At 35.6% G+C, this 20,976-nt stretch overlaps 1 long non-coding RNA gene across 1 annotated transcript in view; it reads right to left on the reverse strand.

The window, feature by feature from the left end:
• Positions 1–18,986, reverse strand: part of LOC120103595 (uncharacterized) — a 29,270-nt gene extending 10,284 nt beyond the window's left edge. The window contains exon 1 of the long non-coding RNA XR_005506152.2: positions 18,462–18,986. This is a non-coding gene — a long non-coding RNA (uncharacterized LOC120103595). The remainder of the gene's footprint in view (positions 1–18,461) is intronic.
• Between the last annotated feature and the right edge of the window lie 1,990 nt (positions 18,987–20,976).

Genomic DNA, 20,976 nt, shown 5'->3' on the forward strand with positions numbered 1-20,976 from the left:
AAACTCCAAATCTGTTACTATGATAACTACATGACCACCTAAAGGTATAATAAAAATAAGAAAAGGGGCTGGAGAGATGAGTCAGAGGTTAAGAGTACTTCCTGCTGTTGTGCAGCGCTTGGGATCTGTTTCAAACACATACATGGCAGTTCAGGGCCGCCTTTGACTCCAGCTCCAGGGATTTCTGGCTTCTTTGTCATAAACATCTAATTTGTGAAATACTTACCACAGTGCCCGTGATTTTAATCTTTGGATAGCTATATGTGTCTGATGGTTGAAGGTAATTCAGAGTTTCACAGTTTCTCAGCTACCTCTGGCAATGGCTAAGGTCCCAGGAGAAAGTCATTTTCAGGATTTCCTTTATTAGAACCATGAACCCCAAACAAAACTCATATTGGTCTTATTAGCACGTTCACATCTTTCTGTCTTTGTAAAATCTGTGCTCAGTTTAAACTTAATAGTTTTTTTTCTTTCCTCAAGGTCAAATCCACTGGATTTAGCAAAACTGAGATAATAGATTTCATTACATGCTTAAGATATCATAATCACTAGTCATCTATAGGAAAACTATTGTGAAATGATTAGTAATATATGTCCCTTAAGTAAATTAGAGGTTTATAATTTTAGTTAACTTGGTCCATGTGGCATACCTAACTGAGATCAAAATTGAGATTTGAAGAGAGATTGTAACAACAGAGACCACCATCTAGACCACTGTAATAAAAATTAAAACAGATATTTTCAACAATATCTGTTGAGTAAAACAATTTAATATTTTTTCATTTAAAAATGCCATGATAAAAATGTTTTCAAAGTTGATTTTTATATTGTGGGTGTTATCATGGATAAGTTATATTGAATTTCAGGTAAATACGTGACCTCTGTTTTGAGTGAAAATCAAAAATATTTATTTGTTGAAGTATTTATTTGGGAATACTCACTATACCAAAAATCTAGCAGCCAAGTACCTTTTGTTATGAAACATTAATGATATTTGTTTTCTTCTCTTATTTATTCTACTAAAATTGAATTATAACTCAAAACACTTGTGAGTTGTCCATATGCAGGTGAGGACAGGCACAAGATAAGGCAAGGCCGGTGATAGGGCAGTGAAAAAGAAAGGCAGGCTGAGAGTTTTAGAGACCGAACAGAGAGTACAGAGAGGGAGAGGTAGATGGAGAAAGAGAAGGACAACCCAGATCCATGTGGCTTTAAATAGTCACAGGCAGCTATGAATATCTTATAAGAGATAGATAATTATAGGACAATTTGTCTTATCTAGGTGGGCAGTTTTCATCAATAACAATTGGCTCTGAGTTTATTGTATGGACATGTTGTGGGGTGACAATTTACTGATATAAATCTGATTGATAAATTATAAGCCTCTAGAATTTTGATTTCACCAGGTTACAGGGATTTGGGGCTGGCATGGCAGCGACCCACCATGGGAACTTAGCAGCAAGCTGGGCAGAAAGATTTCAGGATCACCAGACTAGAAAGTAGAAAGTAGCCGGTGGTAGTGTGGGATGGTGCTTCTTTCTTCTTCTTCTTGTTCTTCTTCTTGTTGTTCTTATTGTTCTTCTTGTTCTTGTTCTTGTTCTTGTTCTTCTTCTTCTTGTTCTTCTTGTTCTTGTTCTTGTTCTTCTTGTTCTTGTTCTTGTTCTTCTTGTTCTTGTTCTTCTTCTTCTTCTTGTTCTTCTTCTTGTTCTTCTTCTTGTTCTTCTTCTTGTTCTTCTTGTTCTTGTTCTTCTTGTTCTTCTTGTTCTTCTTGTTCTTGTTCTTCTTGTTCTTCTTGTTCTTCTTGTTCTTCTTGTTCTTCTTCTTCTTCTTCTTCTTCTTCTTCTTCTTCTTCTTCTTCTTCTTCTTCTTCTTCTTCTTCTTCTCCTCCTCCTCCTCCTCCTCCTCCTCCTCCTCCTCCTCCTTCTCGTTCTTCTTGTTCTTGTTCTTGTTCTTGTTCTTGTTCTTGTTCTTGTTCTTGTTCTTGTTCTTGTTCTTGTTCTTCTTCTTCTTCTTCTTCTTCTTCTTCTTCTTCTTCTTCTTCTTCTCCTTCTTGTTCTTCTTCTTCTCCTTCTTCTCCTTCTTGTTCTTCTTCTTCTCCTTCTTCTCCTTCTTGTTCTTCTTCTTCTCCTTCTTCTCCTTCTTGTTCTTCTTCTTCTCCTTCTTCTCCTTCTTGTTTTTGTTGTTGTTGTTGTTCTTCTTCTTCTTACTTCTTCTTCTTCTTCTTCTTCTTCTTCTTCTTCTTCTTCTTCTTCTTCTTCTTCTTCTTCTTCTTCTTCTTCTTCTTCTTCTTCTTCTCCTCCTTCTTCTCCTTCTTGTTCTTCTTCTTCTCCTTCTTGTTCTTCTTCTTGTTCTTGTTCTTCTTGTTGTTGTTGTTGTTGTTCTTCTTCTTCTTCTCCTCCTCCTCCTCCTCCTCCTCCTCCTTCTTCTTCTTAATATTTAACACTACAAACACTCTTGTTTAATTCAGGCTCTGTGTCATTGAGTTCTGTTTTTTTTTTTTTTTTTTTTTTTTTTGGAGCTGGGGACCGAACCCAGGGCCTTGCGCTTCCTAGGTAAGCGCTCTACCACTGAGCTAAATCCCCAGCCCCGAGTTCTGGTTTTAATGTTTTCTTTTCATTTTTAAATGTTATTGGTTTGCCCGTTTTTGTTTACATTTATTTGTTTTAGTGCTTTGAGACAGGGGTTCTCTGCATAACCTCGACTATCCTGGAATTTACTTTGTAGACTGACTAACTCGTAACTCAACATATCCTCCTACCTGTCTCCTAAGTTCTGAGACTAAAGGCTTGCACAAACCTGGTCTTAGAGAACTGTATTGATCGTGGGTGCCTTATGCTTACAGAATTGGTTTTGCTGTGTTATAATCTAATGTTTTTGAGTAAATATTCTTTCAGTTTATAATAGTAAAATATGAAATGATTCATAATCTCTATTCTTCGTTACATGTTAGCATGTTATATGTTTAAAATTATTGCCCAACACTGGAGAGAGAGAATTTATAGAATTCACCTCCAGTAGAAAAACAGGGAATCAAGTAGAGTCATGGGGTTGATATTCCATAAGAATTATTCATGTCTGAAAAAACCACAAGAACAGAAATGGAGAAGAGACTGAAGGAAGGGGGGCCAATGACAGGCCCAAATTGGGACCTGTCTCAAGGGGAGGCTTCAAGGCTTGACACTATTACTGAGGCTATGGTGTGCTTACAGACAGGAACCTATCATGGCTGCCCTCAGTGCGTCCCAAAAAGCAACTGCCTGAGGTAGATGCAGATCCTTACACCCAACCAATGAACAAAAGCCAGAGACACTGTGCTTAAACTAGGGAAAAGCTGGAAGAAGTTAAGGAGGAGGGCAACCCAACAGGAAAACCACCATTCTCTTGCTGGTCTCAGCTAACCTGGACCCCCACTCCTGGAGATCTCTCAGACATTAAACCACCAACCAGGCAGCATTTACTAGCTAATCTGAGGCCCCTGACACACATACAGCAGAGGACTACCTCATCTGACAACAGTGGGAGAAATCACACCTATACCTTGAGGGACTTGAGGCTACAGAGAGTGGGGTGGTCAAGAGGGTTTGGGGGTGGGGTGGCAGTGGGGGATGGGGACATCCTCTTGGAGACAGAGGAGGAGTAATGGGATGAGAAACCCTCAGAAGGCAAAACAGGAGGGGAATAATGACTGGAGTGTAAAAAACGATTAAAGATAATAAAAAAATCCTTATCTTAAAAATAGGTTTTTATTTACTTTATTTAATACATTATCCATCACTAAGGGGAGTAGCAAAAAAAGTAATACATAGAAATACATAGGTTTGCAGTTTAAATTCTGCATATTAAAAGCACAGACCCAAAAATGACAAAAATTAATTACTGCAGCTTTATTTATCTTTTTTTTACATTGGATAATCAAGAAATTTTTGAACATTCATATTTGGTTTTGGCTTTGTGACTACTTTTGGCTAAATGCATTCTTCTATGTCTTTATGTTTTTAATTACATGTATATATATATATATATATATAGTATAATGGGGGAAAGGAATGAAGTGTATTATAATAAAAGGTTTTATAAGATTCTGTTCTATCATATCATATGTCTTATCTGAATAATATATCTTCTAATAATTTTCCTATAACAAGGTAAATGGTTAAATAGTTTCAGGCACTACAGAGTTGTACTTAAAGCTTGATTTTGATGTATTCATCATTGTACAAGCACAGAACCGACTTTTAATATTTATAAGGAATATTTCTAAGGCTAAACACATAAATGATACCCTTGGTATCATGTATAATTATAAAATTTTAGATATGTGATCTACATTATTCTAAACGGACTTTCAGGGCACACATAAGGTCTTGAATTCAGATTATGAACTGTGGAAGATTTTTTGCAGGAGTTCATATTTATTATCTAGGTGTTATTACCATCAGACCTATGGAGGAACTGATGTAAATGAAACCGTATCTCATAGAGGTGTAAGGGAAAGCGTGACAGAAAATGTGGTCCTCTAGCATCTACATCCTAATACTGCACACTTGCATTCCCACACACAAATATGCACACTCACAGACAATAAATAAACAACAATATGCCCCCCGGAAAAAAAACAACAAAATGTCCAAAACAAAATGTAAATATTGAGATAGTTTTAACATTAGTCACCTACTCTCATTTTAGATTAATATAGATCATATTTCTGAACTTTTATAATTATAAGTGATACAAAGAGCATAATGCAATACATTTAAATTTAGAGGAATCCTTATAAATATTAAAATTATTTCTGTACTGCTACAATAAAGGGTATATCAACATGGAATCAGAAATACAAGTGTTTGATTTTCTAGGGCATATGAAAGTTTTTACATTATGTAACAGTCTACCTATTGTATGATAACAAGATGTTCTCTGAATCACTATATAGCTATTAATAAAACATAATTTATTGTTTAGAAATACTGAAAGTCTTCTGTGCCTTGAAACTGTTGCAATCATCTTGCAAGGGGATGGGCATTCTCATGGTAACTGATGGCCGAAGGACCAGAATTGTTGCTGAAGAGCAGTAACCAGCAGCCTTTGCTTTAACTGTATCGACAATGGAACTTGGTGCATTGGCCGCTTCACATTTGATTTCTCTGTAGCCTGTGGAAATGTGTGATGACATTTTCCCCACAGTACATCGTCTTCTACCTGAGTGGGAGGGAAAGACTCTGCTGCAGCTTCCAGGGATATTCTTGTTGCCATGCCACAATGTTAATCACATTGGTACCTGAACTAGACCGCCTGTCCTTACTTACTCTTTACTTTTCTCTAAAAGCAACTCTTTCCTCATCCATTGGCGTTTTATTTTGAGATTTTAGAGCTCAGTCAAACTCAGACTTCATCTCTAACTCTAACTCTAACATCTCACTCACTTCCCCCACATGTGCCATTATAGCCTCCAGCAGTGTCCAAAAGTCATCCAGAAAGGTGGATTCTTCCAAAGTCATATTAAGGTCTATATCTTCACAGATTTGTGTGAATCACGTGAGTTCTCAGGAATACTTTTAATATCTACAATGGTCATTCCTTTCTTGAAGATATATATAATTCGATATATAGCTAGATATGCTAAGACACATAAGGTAAGTCATTACATCGGGTAGCTTCTGTATCTCAAACATATGATGTTTAAATGCTAAGACTAAATTTGAACATATACATGGATCTACAAATTGTGTTGATTGAAATGGATGCTTTAATCTCACCTGATGTCTTCACTATAACTCTTTGATGACAAGGTACATTGCCAATAAAGAGTAATAATTTTAAAGGCTATTTTTTTTTCCGAGAAGCATAGTTACTTTAAGACATTTAGTGAAACATGTTATAAGCACACATACTATCATCCTAATTTGTGGTTCTACTTAAATACAGGCAAAGTGAATTCACTGCGGTTCTTAATTGTCTTGGAACATTTGAAACTATAAATGAACATTTGCATTAGCTTAAAGTCATAAGCAGAAAAAAGGAGGGTCCTATAAAGTTTTGAGCCCAAGCATTAGCTGCTCTCTTATGGTGATATCTTAGGTTGTTCCTTTGAATAGAAGGCTACAAACCACCTTCAACAATGATCTTAGATACTTAATGTTTCTTGCTTAGGGATGGTTTGAAGGGAATGCTGTTGCTATTTTGTCCCTACTAATAAAACTTTTTGCAATTGTAGAACCCACAATTCTACAGACAGGAGAACCACATAATTGGATCTTCCTTGATTGCATGTGTTGTTGGAGACTAGACTGAGGTATATGTAAGACATTTTCTGAAAATAACTATACTAAATAAAATAAAGCAAATATTTAGTAATTTCAAAGGATCAGCTTTGTTTCTTTTAGATACAATTTTTTATTATTGCTTTTTTTAAAAAAATAAACATTTTATTTATTTTACCCCACATTCATTTTACAGAACATAAGTTTTCATGAGAACATTTTTATGCATGAGCATTTTCATATTTGTAAAATATTCATCACATAGTTTGATTGTAATGAACAAAAACTATTTTGATCAACATTGATGGAATGTAGAATCACCCACCTTGCACATTGTGTCAACTTTTAAACCTACAAAAAAATTCATAATCTTTATATTGCTCCCTAGTAGCAATATATTTTGTATTCATTCATTAACATAAGCTTAATTCTTATATTTAAAACTATTAATAACTATATTAAAAATAAATTTTCTCCAAAAATAAATATTCTTAGATATTGACAATAAATAACTTTAACACTGGAAAAGCCTGTCTAGTAGTACTAATTGACAAGCTATCGATTATTTTCTTTCTGTGGTGTGTTAGAGCAAACCCATGAACCAATATTTTCTAGGGAAATGCTCTGGCCCTAAACTGTAGCAACAGCGCAGATATTTCTCCAAAATGTAATTAATTTATCAAATTACAAGGGGAGGTGGACATGCTGTGAATCTTTCATTCCTGAAGATATGAATGACTAAGAGCCATAGTAAAGAAACAGTTAACTTCATCCCAGATTGTTAATAACAAGGTGGTGAAAGCTGATGACCTGTCTACTACAGGTCCTTAACCCCTGAGCCCCATAAAATTTCACCCCGGGGTCTTCCAGCTGCCTGGTAATTATGGTGGGTTCATCTTGATTCCCTTTCCCATGGCAGTTCCTTGCCTAGGAATCTTAAATCACCCAAAATTCCCTTTTGAAGTTAACAGAGAGGGAAATCCTTACTACCTCGTGTTCACAGTAGAGGTTTAAAACAAAAGGTGGAGTTCACCAGTTTATACTATATTTTAATAAGTTCCAGAATTTCTAACTGGTCTACCACAGTGAGAGCTTGGTTTTCCACCTCCTGCTGCTACTACTTTAGATTTAAGATATTTTATTTTCCTGATATCAATTTAAACTGTGCAGGAAAAGTTATTTTTCCTTTGGATCATTATATTAACAGCAATAAGTTAGCCAATATATGTGGGGCTTAAAGAAAAATTGCCGACTGCCTGAAAGTTGCTTAATTTGGCAGAATGCTAACCGTTATTTTTGCAAAGGATGTAGGGGGAGACCTTGGCAATAGGAGGTTTAAGGGAAAAGTTACACCAAAGATTATACTAACATTAGTTTACATCAAGCTAATCTCATCCAGGTGGCACCAAGTACTAGCCAAAGCCCAAATATCAACAAAAGTATGGCCTTAGCACTCACTTTGATGCTAATCCCAGCACATTTCCCCTTGAGCATTTAGCCTTTGGAAAGGAGAGTCAAGTATATTATCTTGGATGGGATTATTTAAGAAAGTTAAAGATTAGAATATCATCATATTTATATATGCAGACACTGATAACAATATATAAATAAGCTGGGTCTAACTCAGTATCTACTTAGCTGATGTCATCATGACTATAGTGTTTTCCGTTATTTACAACCCACTTGCAAAATATTAAGATGTCTAAACTAAGAAATTTTTTTCTTAAAAACTTTAAATATTATAGGTTGGTCATTTTGATACTTTTGTTAAAATTTTATAAAGATATTTTAGAACTGAATTATCCCATCACATAGATTTAGGAAGAACTGGGGATAGTGTTTATGAATACTCCATGGTAACATCAAGGGGCTGGGTATATTTGAATAAAACCTGTAAAAGCAGGGTGATGAGAATGGATGAGAGCCTGCTAATCTTATGGTGTTCATTTGGTCTAGAAGCAGAAGGAACATGAGTAAAGGAGTGTCTATCTCAGCATTTGGCCCCCAGTGAGAGAAATTCATTTATGTCTGAAAATTTTTCAGACTTGTACCAGTGAATAAGAATGGAGGACTAATAACTTCAAGGAGGAAAAGATATGTTAGAGAGGACGATTCATCGAAGTCCTCAGGAATAAAGTGTCTTGGAATTTCTCAAGATATTCCTATCCTGGAGGAAGTCTCATTTCTTCAGGTAGATGAAGGAGATGTATTAAAGTACTATCAACAAAATGTTCATTTAGTTGTTGTCTTATTTAAATCATGTTCACAAGAGAAACAACTGATAGAATAAATGCATATTCCAAACAGGATTTGTCCATGCTGTCAACAAAAGAGAATAAAATTCATCACCATCACATTTAGCACAGAAATGGATAATATTATCATTTCTTGGTTTCTTTTTTTTTTTTGTCTTGGATTTTTTGTTTTGTTTGTTTTGTTTTGTTTGTTTTACACATGGCCTTACTCTGTGGCCCCAGCTGACTTAGAACTCTCTTAGAAGAGAAGCTATCCTCAGACTTACAATGGTCTGTCTGTTTTTGATTCCTGAAAGCTAGTATGAAAGGTGTCTACAACCATGGTCATTAATATCCAATGGAAAATATAGTAGTTATTGATATGAAGAGACATTAAGTTATCGATAGTTAAGAAATAATTTGTAATATTTTACTAGTTTTAGACCAAATTCACTAGACCAAAATAACCTCTATAAAATCTTTCATTGCAGAGAGGTCATGGAAATAATCAAGAAATTGTTATATGATGTTTTAAACTTGATCTACATATTTTTCCTTAGTGTCTAAGTGACTCTGACAAACAAACTCAGGAAGTTCAAGTCAGGCTTCGCTTTAATTATGATTTCTAAAACTTCAACTTTTCAGAGTTTTGTCAGTTTTCCAAATATGTGTTCTTTATGGTAATGATGTTGTGAGAAAGGATGAGGCCTGAAAAATAGAAAATACTCTATCCTCAAATGATCCAACCCATCTCAATTAATTTATGTTTAAAATATGTCTATAATGTAGCTTTTATGATGCTCTAATTAAATTATTTTGAAGAACACTAAGAGATCATGAGAACCCAGACCACATTGCTTGAGGCATTATCCAGTTAAGACTGTAATAGCATTGTTCTCTTGAGGGAGAAGAGTTAATTTTGAGGTTTTAGGGGGTTTGTTTGTTTTGTTTTGCTTATTTATTTGATTAAGTTTTCTACTTTCTCCCTTTTCCTATCTAGTAAAGAGTATTATCACAAAAATAATACCAATCATCCTTGGAAACATTTATAGAGAATGATTACAGATAATTTTCAATTGTGACCAGGGAAGCATTGTATGAATTCCTGACCACTGAAAAATCTTAACGCCATGAGAATTTAAAATATAACTATTTGAGAATACCATACATGTGACAGTAGAAATATGTATGATAAGTATTGTTCAGGGAATGAATTGTTTATATTACAAGATACAGAAGCCTAAGACAGCTTTTGTAGATGCCGATACAAACAATGATAAAAGACATTAGAAGCAAACTCCCTTAATAAAAGCTAAAACAGAAATTTGTCTCCTTTTCTGTCCAAGGGTGAAATCGTGCTGCTCTATGGAAAATGGGCATATTGAGAATAAATGCAGCTTGTTCTTTTTAATTCTGTTTCTTCTTTTTTGTTTTATTTTTTTTATTTACATTTCAAATATTTTGCCCTTTCCCAGTTTCCTATCCATAAATCCCCTTATCCATTCCTCTCTCCCCCTTCTTCTATAAGGGTATTCCCCTACCCAACCACCCAGCACTTTCAGGTTCCCAGCCCTGAAATTCCTCTACACTGGAGGGCCCAGCCTTGGCAGGACCATGGCCTTCTCCTTTCTTTAGTATCCAACAAGGCCATCCTCTGCTACACATGCAGCTGGAGCCATGGGTCTGTCCATGTGTACTCTGTGAGAAAGTAATTTAATCCCTGGGAGCTTGGTTGATAGGTATTGTTTTTATGGGGATGCAAACCTCTTCAGCTTCTTCATTCTTCATTCTTCATTCTTCATTCTTCAGGGACCCCATTCTCAATTCAATGGTTGGCTGCCAGCATTCGCCTCTGTATTCATCATGCTCAGGCAGAACCTCTCAGGAGGCAGTTTTATCAGGCTCTTGTCAGCATTCACTTCTTGGCATCAGCAATATTGTCTGATTTTGGTGGTGGTGTGTTTATTGTCTGAATCCTGAGGTGGGGCAGGTTCTGAATTGCCATTCCTTCAGTCGCTGCTCAAAACTTTGTCTCCATACCTCCTCTTGTGAACATTTTTGTTCCCCCTTTTAAGAAGTACTGAAGCATTCATATTTTGGTCATACTTCTTGAGATTCCTGTGGTCTGTGGATTGGGTAATCCGAGCTTTTGGGCTAATTTCCACTTATTAGTGAGTGCATAACCTGTGTGTTTTTTGTGATTGGGTAACCTCACTGAGGATGATATTTTCTATTATCTATTGATAGATAAGTTCCATCTATTTGCCTACGAATTTCAAAAGGTTATTGGTTTTAATACCTTAGTAGTATTCCACTGTATAGATGGACCAACATTTTTGTATCATCCTCTGTTGAAGGACATCTGTGTCCTTTCAGCTTCTGGCTATTATAAATAAGGATGAATATAGTGGAGCATTTGTCCTTGTTATATGTTGGAGCATCATTTGAGTCTATGACCAAGAGTGGTATAACTGAGTTCTTAGGTAGTACTATGTCCACTTTTCTAAGGAACTTCTAGACTGATATCTACAGTGGTTGTACCAACTTGCAATCCTACCAGCAAAAGAGGAGTGTTCTTGCTCCACACTCTCGCCAGCACCTGTTGTGATCTGAGGTTTTTTCTTAACCATCCTTACCGGTGTGAGATGGAATCTTAGGGTTGTTTTGATTTGCATTTCCCTGATGACTAAGAATGTTAAACATTTCTTTAGGTACTTCTCAGCCATGTGAGATTCTTCAGCTGACAATTCTTTATTTAGCTCTGTACCAATTTTTAATAGAGTTATTTGATTCTCTGAAGTATAACTTCTTGAGTTCTTTGCATAGATTGGATATTAGCCCTCTATCAGATGTAGAATTGGTAAAGATCTTTTCCCAATCTGTTGGTTGTCATTTTGTCCTAATGACAATGTCCTTTACCTTACAGAATCTTTTAAATTTTCTGAGGTCCTATTTGTCAATTCTTGATCTTAGAGCATAAGCTATTGGTGTTCTGTTCAGGAAAATATCCCCAGTGCCCATGTATTCGAGGCTCTTCCCCACTTTTTCTTCTATTAGCCTGAGAGTATCTGGTTTCACATAGAAGTCCTTGATCTACATGGACTTGAGCTTTGTACAGGGCAATAAGAATTTATCAATTTGAATTATTCTACATGCTGACCTCTAGTTGAACCAGCACCATTTGTTGAAAATGCTATCTTTTTTCCACTGTGTGGTTTTAGCTCCTTTGTCAAAGATCAAGTGACTGACCATAAGTGTGTGAGTTCATTTGTGAGTCTTCAATTCTCTTTCATTGATCTACCTGCCTGTCTCTGTACCAATACCATAGTTTTTATAACAATTGCTCTGTAGTACAGCTTGAGGTCAGGGATGGTGATTCCCCTAGAACTTCTTTTATTGTTGAGGGTAATTTTTGCTATCCTGGGTTTTTTGTTTTGCCAAATGAATTTGCAAATTGCTCTTTCTAACTCTATGAAGAATTGAGTTGGAATTTTGATGGGGAGTGCACTGAAACTGTAGATTGTTTTCAGCAAGATAGCCATTTAGATGATATTGATCCTGCCAATCCATGAGCATGGGAAGTATTTCGATCTTCTGAGATCTTCAATTTCTTTCTTCAGAGACTTGAAGTTCTTGTCATATAGATATTTCACTTGCTTGGTTAAAGTCACGCCAAGATATTTTATGTTATTTGTGACTATTATCAAGTGCCTCATTTCCCTAATATCTTTCTCAGCTTGTTTATCTTTGAGTAGAGGAAGGCTACTGCTTTGTATGAGTTAATTTTATATCCAGCCACTTTGCTGAAGTTGTTTATCAGACTTAGTAGTTCCCTGGTGGAACTTTTGTGGTTACTTAAGTATACTATCATATCATCTGTAAATAGTGATATTTTGACTTCTTCCTTTCCAACTTGTATGCGTTTGAACTCCTTTGTTGTCTGATTGCTCTGGCTAGGACTTCAAGTACTATATTGATTAAGTCAGCAGAGTGGGCAGTTCCTAATTGGAACAGAGTTGTCTAGTTCCTAATTTTAGTGGGATTGCTTCAAGTTTCTCTCAGTTTAGTTTGATGTTGGTTGCTGGTTTTCTGTATATAGCATTTACTATGTTTAAGTAGGGGCCTAGCTTGTCATAGTGCTGATAATAGATCAGCTTTAAATTTTAAATCTGTACAAACACCTTTCTCCCAAGAGACATCTTAGAAGTAAGTGTTGAAAAGATGTAAATGCTGGAAATTGGAGAGGAGTGTCATGAAACACTGTCATTCAGAACAGAGAAGGACATCCCACTTGAAAGCACAGAATGGCTATGATTACTTGCACAAGATTCTCCCTATCAGCTGTCCTCCATGGCAGAAGAAATGCTTATTAGTCACAATCCGTTTCTAAGGAGTTAATAATTCTTATTGTTTGTTTAATGATTGATACCATTATATCAATAGACAATTTGGGAACACAGGAGAGGGTAAATACAATAACAGTATCTTTCATGCATGTACAAAAATGTCAAAAAATGAAATAATAAAATAAAATAGAATATAAATTAATGTAAAAAATGAAATATGTCTTTCTTAAAATATATTGTTTCACATATTATTGTTTCAGAGAGGTCTCAGTTTATTAAAATTTCATTCTCTGCTCATTTGTTCATTTACTTTTGCTCATTCATTATCCTAAAATAGTAAAGTTCTTTATATCAGTGTTAAAATGTCCGTCTTTCTACATATTACCTTTCATAGACTATGTTTAATAATGATTTTCTCTTTTTCTTGTCAAAAGTTGGTGCATTTCTCAGCATACTGAATTATATATTCATCATAGTATTTTCCACACATCTCATAGAATACCCACTAGAAATGCAATCATGTGCTCATTAAATTTTCTCAAGAAATAGATCATTTTCTCAAAAATTGAGGTGTCTCTTTTCAATGTAAATGAAAGAAGACATCATTGTGAAAAAAATGGTGATTACTTAAGACCATGGCTTACAAAAAATACAAACTTTTTATTAATAGAAGTTGTGTAAAATTCATCTGTTTGTCAACAAATTTGTTTGTTCTATATTGTGTATTGAAAAGAAACAAGAGGTACGGGATTCTAAAGGGAGATTAGAACAGGTCATATGGGAAGAAGCCTGTCCATTCACCAGGTACTCAGAAAATGATACCTTCCCTCAGACACAAAATGAGCTATGATTGGAGGAGGAATGATTGGAGTGGAAGTCTGTCTTCTTATTCCTTTCAGTTATAGTCATAAGGAATATATCCAGTTTCAGATCTATCAATAATAGTTTAGAGGTTATTAGTAGATTTGTAAGTTTACCAAATTATCTTAAACACAACCCATGCATATCTGACTTGTCAATCATAATTTGGAATTAAAAAAATTTCTTAGATTCACTCCCTACCCAGAGACATAGTATAATCTCAAAAAGTAAAAGAAATATTAAAAAAACATTAAAAATGCAAATTGTAAAGTTTCAGACCTAAATGATGAAATACAGCCAGATCTAATGTGGTAAGTTTTAAAGAGATTGATAAAATTTAAAGAATTTTGATCCGTGTTATAATTATTTTGTGTGCTATAAGTCCATTGCTTAGCCATATAAAAGGAGTTAGCTAGTACTGTGCTCTTGCACATCCCTTTGGAAAACAAATAGGAAGACTTAGTATCTATGTAAAAGGTTTTAATTAATAGTTAATATACTTTCTAGACAAGAAATTCTTTTGCCAGTGGTTTGGCCAAAACTTGTCTGTGTCCATGAGGAGGAGTAACAGCAGCAAAAGAAATTCTTAGTATTGAGACTGAAAATTGGATTTAGTACTTGCAAATATTTTCCAAAAAAATGTATGAAATGGGGTATAGTGTTAGAAACAAGAAAATCTTGGTACGATAAAATTTTATCATTAATATAAGGTGACCATCACAATATCTGACAAGAAACTAGACATTGATTATATTATAATATTGTTAAATTACATAACTTCTTTTTTCATTGAATATGTATTCTACAACAGAAATACATACATACATGCATACATATATAAATAAATACAATACTGATAAAGCAGGATAATGAACTTATATAGCAGGACATAAAGAGAATGTCTTAATACAAATATGTACATGAGAAGTAGGCAAAACATGTTAAAAACTATTTGAACTCATTCCAACACTAGTGACCCTTTTGCAAGTCCAGATGTTTAAATGATGGCTCAATTGGGATGTGTGGGATTATAAATATGTCCCATCTGCTGCTACCGTCTGCCCATTCTCAGAAGGTATAAAATCACCTATTGCACTTGGCAGGCAAGCACTTCCCATTAAAAGGTAACCCAAAACCTTCCCTGCGGCAAAGTCTTTCAACATTTATCTACATGGAATAGATGAAGGTCAAGACCATCACTTTGTTAATGAATCACTGGGTAGAAGCATGATGAGAATTTTTTATGATTTAATTGAATGGCATAAATCAAATGAATCATAAACAAAGTGAGAGTGAATTTTAAATCTTTACCTCTAAAAGTCAAAATCTGTATTTGCCACACTGAATAAATGATAGTACTTCTATTTCAAGGGACACTTTTCTACAAGCATTTCAGTTTCTTGATCACATGAAAACCCACATTTAAATATATAGTAATTGTTATGGCATTATTGATAGGGCGATGATGTTAAGATTTCATGGTTTCTGCCATCTATTATTTTGTCTCTGCACACTACAATTTTTAATCTCCCTGCTAGTTTTGTTAGTTATCAGCTATATACTTCATGAGGTATTTGGACACAGAATATCATGAAGTATTTCCGCCATTACTTTATGTACAGTTCTACTCAAAGTGCCTAACATGCATTAGATACTAACTAAACCATTAAAATTAGTATAGATGGCATATATTGTCTAAATTTTCCAAATAGTATGTATGACTCAACAAAAATAAACAGAAAGATAACTTCAGATATCAGATATTTTAAATTTTCCAACTTTGTGCATAAAACCTTATCATATATATTTACACAGATTAAAATTTTAAAAAATGACAAAGATTCTAACTCCTGAATGAATACCAGGTGCTAGTTATACTAGTCTCATTTTGCAAGGTGAATGTGCACTGAAGTGTTTCTCTTAGTATGAAGACAACCTCTTACTAGAGAGAGAGATAGACAGAAAATTAGATAAAAGAACACGGATAAAATGATAAAAAGAGAGATATCATGCAATGATAGAAAAGTACATGTGTGTATGAATGTTTAGATTATAGATGGTTCTGAAAATATTTGACAGGACTAATTGGTAGATCTTTCTATGCAGACAGAAACATAGCATTACTGCCCTCTGAGAGGCTCCACTCACACTTAACATTATATGGAGCTCTCGGGAGCCTTATATGAGTTGAGAGAAAAACTGAGGGACTTGAAGAGGGGAGGGACTCTACAGGAAGACCAACAGAATCAACTACAATGGATCCTTGGAGGATCCCAGAGACTGAATCCCTAACCAAAGAGCAAGCATGGACTAGACATAGGTCCCTGGTACATTTGTAGCAGATGAATAGGTTGGTGGTCATACACAAGTCCTCAAACAACTGGAGCAGGGACTGTCCCTGAGCCTTTTGCCTACCTTCTTGCCTGAGGAACCCACACCCCTAAATAGACAGCCTTGTCTTGCCTAGGTGGGAGAGGATGTGCCTAGTCCTGGGTGACTTAATGTGGAGGAGGAATGGGGACTTGACACCTAAAGGGAGGCTTCTTTTCTGAGAAAGGGAGGCAGAATGGAGGGAGAAAGTAGGTGACGTTGGGTTGGAAAGGGAATAAAAATATTTGAAATGATTTTAATTGCAGATATGATATAGACTTAAATGAGTTTTAATCTTACTCTATATATTACCACCCCCCCAGATAATTAATTTGAAATATCACATTTTTCTTAGCACCAAAAGGCATACGACCAATGAAAGCAATTTAAAAACTGCAAAGAAATGCCCCAATATTAATCTGTTTTTATTTTCAATTACACCTTAGAAAACAAAGATTTGTAAGAACCTAATTTTCTAAAATAATTATAATAATACTGTTTTAATGGAAAATATGATATTTGACTGTTGACTGACAGAATACAAGATGCCTATTCATGGAGTCATAAATCAGTGAAATTCTAAATACATAACTTATATAATTTTGTATTCATCTACTTGTATGTACAACTGAATATACTTCAGCTATAAATTATTTGAGTAAAAAGATATATTCTTTTTGATAGAAAATATCTGTAAGATTTTAGTCAGTGGGGTTGGGGATTTAGCTCAGTGGTAGAGCACTTGCCTAGCAAGCGCAAGGCCCTGGGTTTGGTCCCCAGCTCCGAAAAAAAAAGAAAAAAGAAAAAAAAGATTTTAGTCAGCAAAACTAACTCTAATCTCTTATAAGAACAAAATGCTCACAGGAGGAAATACAGGGACAAAGAGTGGAGCAGAGACTGAAGGAAAGGCCATTCAGAGACTGCCACAACTTGGATCCATCCCATATGCAGCCACCAAACCCAGTTACTATTGCTGATGCCAAGAAGTGCTTGCTGACAGGAGCCTGATATGGATGTCTCTTGAGAGACTCTGCCAGAGCCTTGCTGATACAGATTAAGATGCTTGCAGCTAACCATCGGACTGAGCAGGAGTCCCCAATGAAGGAGTTAGAGAAAGGACTGAAGGAGCTAAAGAAGTTTGCAACCCCATAGGAAGAACAATATTAACAACCAGATCCCACAGAGCTTTCAGAGACTAAACATGGTGGGATCCATGGCTCCAGCCGCATATGTAACAGAGGATGCCATTGTCTGGCATCAATGGGAGGAGAGGCCCTTCCTTGGTCCTGTGAAGGCTCCTTTACCCAGTGTAGGGAAATGCCAGAATGGTGGGAGTGGGTGGGTGGGAGGGGGAGCATTCTCATAGAAGTAGGGGGAGGGGAATGGAGGAGGGGGGAACCAAGAAAGGGGATAACATTTGAAATGTAAATACATAAAAATATACAATAAAAATGCAAAAAAATATGAAATGATAAATGTTAGAGATAATTCTGCTGTAAACTCTTTCACCTTTAGTACAAACAATTTCATAATTGGCTTGGTGGGAAATTATAGCATTTGCCTTAACTCACCCCACCAACAAAACAGTTGCATTTATTAATTATGAATAAGATAACTCATATAATTATTGACGTAAAATAATTAATTTTTCAAATTATTCTATTCAAGTGAACTTTAATGGATGTGAGTAGGGCTAGTATAAATTACCTGTGGCATTCCTTTGCATTATAGATTAATAAACTAAGATCAACTGATTGGTATTAATTCATTAAATCATTCAGTATTTATGGACACTGGGCCACGTGCCTACTGTCTGACAGAAGACAATGAAATAAAGTTGAGTAAAACTTTGATGCCTTTCAAGCAGCTTAAATTATTGAAGGATTTCTATTAATAAGGAAGATTAAATAAGTGAAAAAAGAACTCAAACACTATTAAGGAGAGACACGGGGATCCATTTTGGTTGAAATTAGGAAAAGATTCTTTACTAAAAAGTAATCAGTAAAAAGCATCCAGTTTTGTAACCTAATCAATAGACTGAGCTTTGTAGGATGCTGAGTGTCATAAAATTGTGCGGAATGAATGCCATCCATAATTTGCTGAAGGATAAATAAAATGTCCTGGGTTTAGATTTTACTCAAACTGTAAATAGAATATGTTTTTCAACTGCTATAGTTGAAGATAGACCGGAAATATAATACTTGGACCCAGATAAAGTAACATTTTCTTGAAGATGCCTATCTACCTGATGGTTGTGGCTGTGAAGTGAGTGTTGAGAGTCAGAGGCAGCAGTTGGGATGGGAAAGAAGAAAGAAGGAGGTGATGCAGTTACCCTGGCATTAAGGAATGAAATCTTGAAGGACATTCACATCCCCTGCAGTTTTCATTACCTTTTCAATCTTCTGACAGAAATCACTACAGAAGCAACTGAAGGAGGGGAGGCTTGAGCTTGAGGACGCACACGTGGTGGGGAAGATATGAAGCTAGGGGTGTAGAGACACTGCATCTGCCATCAGAAAGCCGAGAGCACCAAACTGCTCTGTATCTCACTTCCTCCTGTTTATTCACTCCTGGACCGGAGTCCTCAGTAGTCCATGTGTCTTCTGCTGCTGCTCAACTCTTCTTGGTGCATCATCATAGGTCCACTCAGAGGTGTGTTGCCAGGGTGAACTTATTCCAGCAATGGTAACAGTGAAGATTAACCAATGCAAACAGAAAGTTATACACTAGAACCGGGGCTAGTAGAGCCAAAATACAGAAATGATTTTAAGAGAAAACAAAAGACCCAGGTGGATCTCCTACACACTCAAACTACACAGGAACAGAGGACTTGTAGGACAAACTCCAATGTGGTGACAGAGTCATAAATAAATACCTTCCACAGCATAATTCCTGGGGTCAGCCCTCAGACAAGCAGCAAACTGAGTGAGTCACAATGGTCTGGGGTTCCAATGTTCTTTACAGCACCTTTCATTATGACCAATCACATATTAATGAAATTGTTAGGTGTTTAAATGATATCTTATCAGGATAAAATTTCTATTTTCTAGGCATCAATTTTTACAATACAATTACTTTTACACTCCAGATTTTATTCCCCTCCTGGTCCATCTTCCAAATGTTCCACATCCCATACCTCCTCAGCCCCCTTTCCCACCCCTTCTACAATACAATTTTAATGAAATTTAAAAATCCCTTATTTATCCTCTTCCTTCCATTACCTTCTACTCCTCCAGTTTCAAATAGAATGCTTTTTCAAAAATTTTATCTTCACACAAATTTAGTTACATATGTATGTATGTATGTATGTATGTATGTATATATATATATATATATATATGCACAAATATGTAAATATAACCTGCTGAGATCTTCATGATTTCAGTGCTGACCACTTTGTACTGGATAACCAATAAGGGAGCTCAGTTCTGGAAGAGATTGATTTTCCCCTCTAAGCAGTCATCAGTTGCTTATAGATTTTTGTCTAGAGATGTAATCTCATGAAATTGTTCCAATTTCACGTAACCTACTCCAATTGTTAGTGTCAACCTGTCTGTTGATAATGCCATTATTCTAGCATGTTTCAATGCAGCTATTTCTGGGAAAGAATCCTGAACCTCAGATTTCCTAGTATTCTGGCTTTCATAATTTTTCTTCCCCTTTTCTCTCATGTTTCCTGAACCATAAATACGGGACTTGTGCTGCAGATGTGTCCATTTGAGTTGGGATCCCCCACAAATCCACTGATCTCTGCATTGTGTTCATTTGCACTTTTTCTGCAATAGGCTCCACTTGCTGCAGGGAGAAGCTTCATCACAGGTGTAATAGCTACTCTCATCTGTGTATATAAGAATAGTATTTTGAGTATAGTGAGGAATCATGCTGGTCTAGGAAAAGTGATGGTAACGGAGTCTCTTCTAAGAACCATGACTTCTCTAGCCCCATGTATGGGATTACGGTTCCAGTACCAGGCACAATTTCACTCCAGTTAACTGGGTCCTAAGTCTGCATCTGTTAATTTCCAACAACACTTCACTGATTGGGATACGCCTTTTAGGGGTGCTATGTGTTGTTCCCCTTAGCTATGGTTTACAGGTGTTGGAGTTTGTGGAGTCCTTTCTCTCAAATGTAAGCTAGACTATAGGAAGGAGGTTTTAAATTTAGAACTAGCCCGAATAATCGCGAGACTTGATCCTAAATCTGTGGTGCATTTCACAATCAAGGCTTAACTTCGCTCTCTGAGACTCACAAAGGACATCAGCAAAAGCATGTGTTGTTTCAGGAGTAACTAAGATTACCTTGACTAACCATGTTTGCAGCCATTTCCCATGCACAGTACTGGGTTTGGTTAGTCTTAGAATCTTCTGGAAAGCATTTTCAGATCAAGTAGGAAGCCCCATTTAAAATTTATTTGCCCCTCATCCCTGCTTCTCCTTCTGAATTGGCTTTACCTTGCCCTCCAGCTAGAATTGTCCTTCCTGATTTGTTTTATGTTTGATGAAACATATCCTTAATTTTTTAAATATATTGTAAAAGAATGAGAACTTTCTCCATGTGACCTGATGTATATTTTCAATAATGTATTTCAGAAGTGGTATAATAAACTTTGTAGAAAAATTTTACTCATCTTAGAACTTATGTCCTTTAAGATAGGCAAATTTTGACAAAGAATTATCTAAAATTTCATTTGAATGGCTGTCAAAGAATGATTTGAAAATAATACTCAGATGACAGTAGTTAGCCTACCTTGATATTTTAAAAACACTCTTTGTAAAATTTCTTTTAATAATTATTTATTTTATATGTATGTCTTTTGTATACATATATGTTTGTTTACTATCTGCATGCTTGATACACATGGAGGTCAAAAGAGGTCATCAGATCCTTTAGAACTGGTGATCTAGA

This window comes from Rattus norvegicus, chromosome 6 (genome assembly GCF_036323735.1).
Source record: "Rattus norvegicus strain BN/NHsdMcwi chromosome 6, GRCr8, whole genome shotgun sequence".
NCBI classification, from domain to species: Eukaryota; Metazoa; Chordata; class Mammalia; order Rodentia; family Muridae; genus Rattus; species Rattus norvegicus.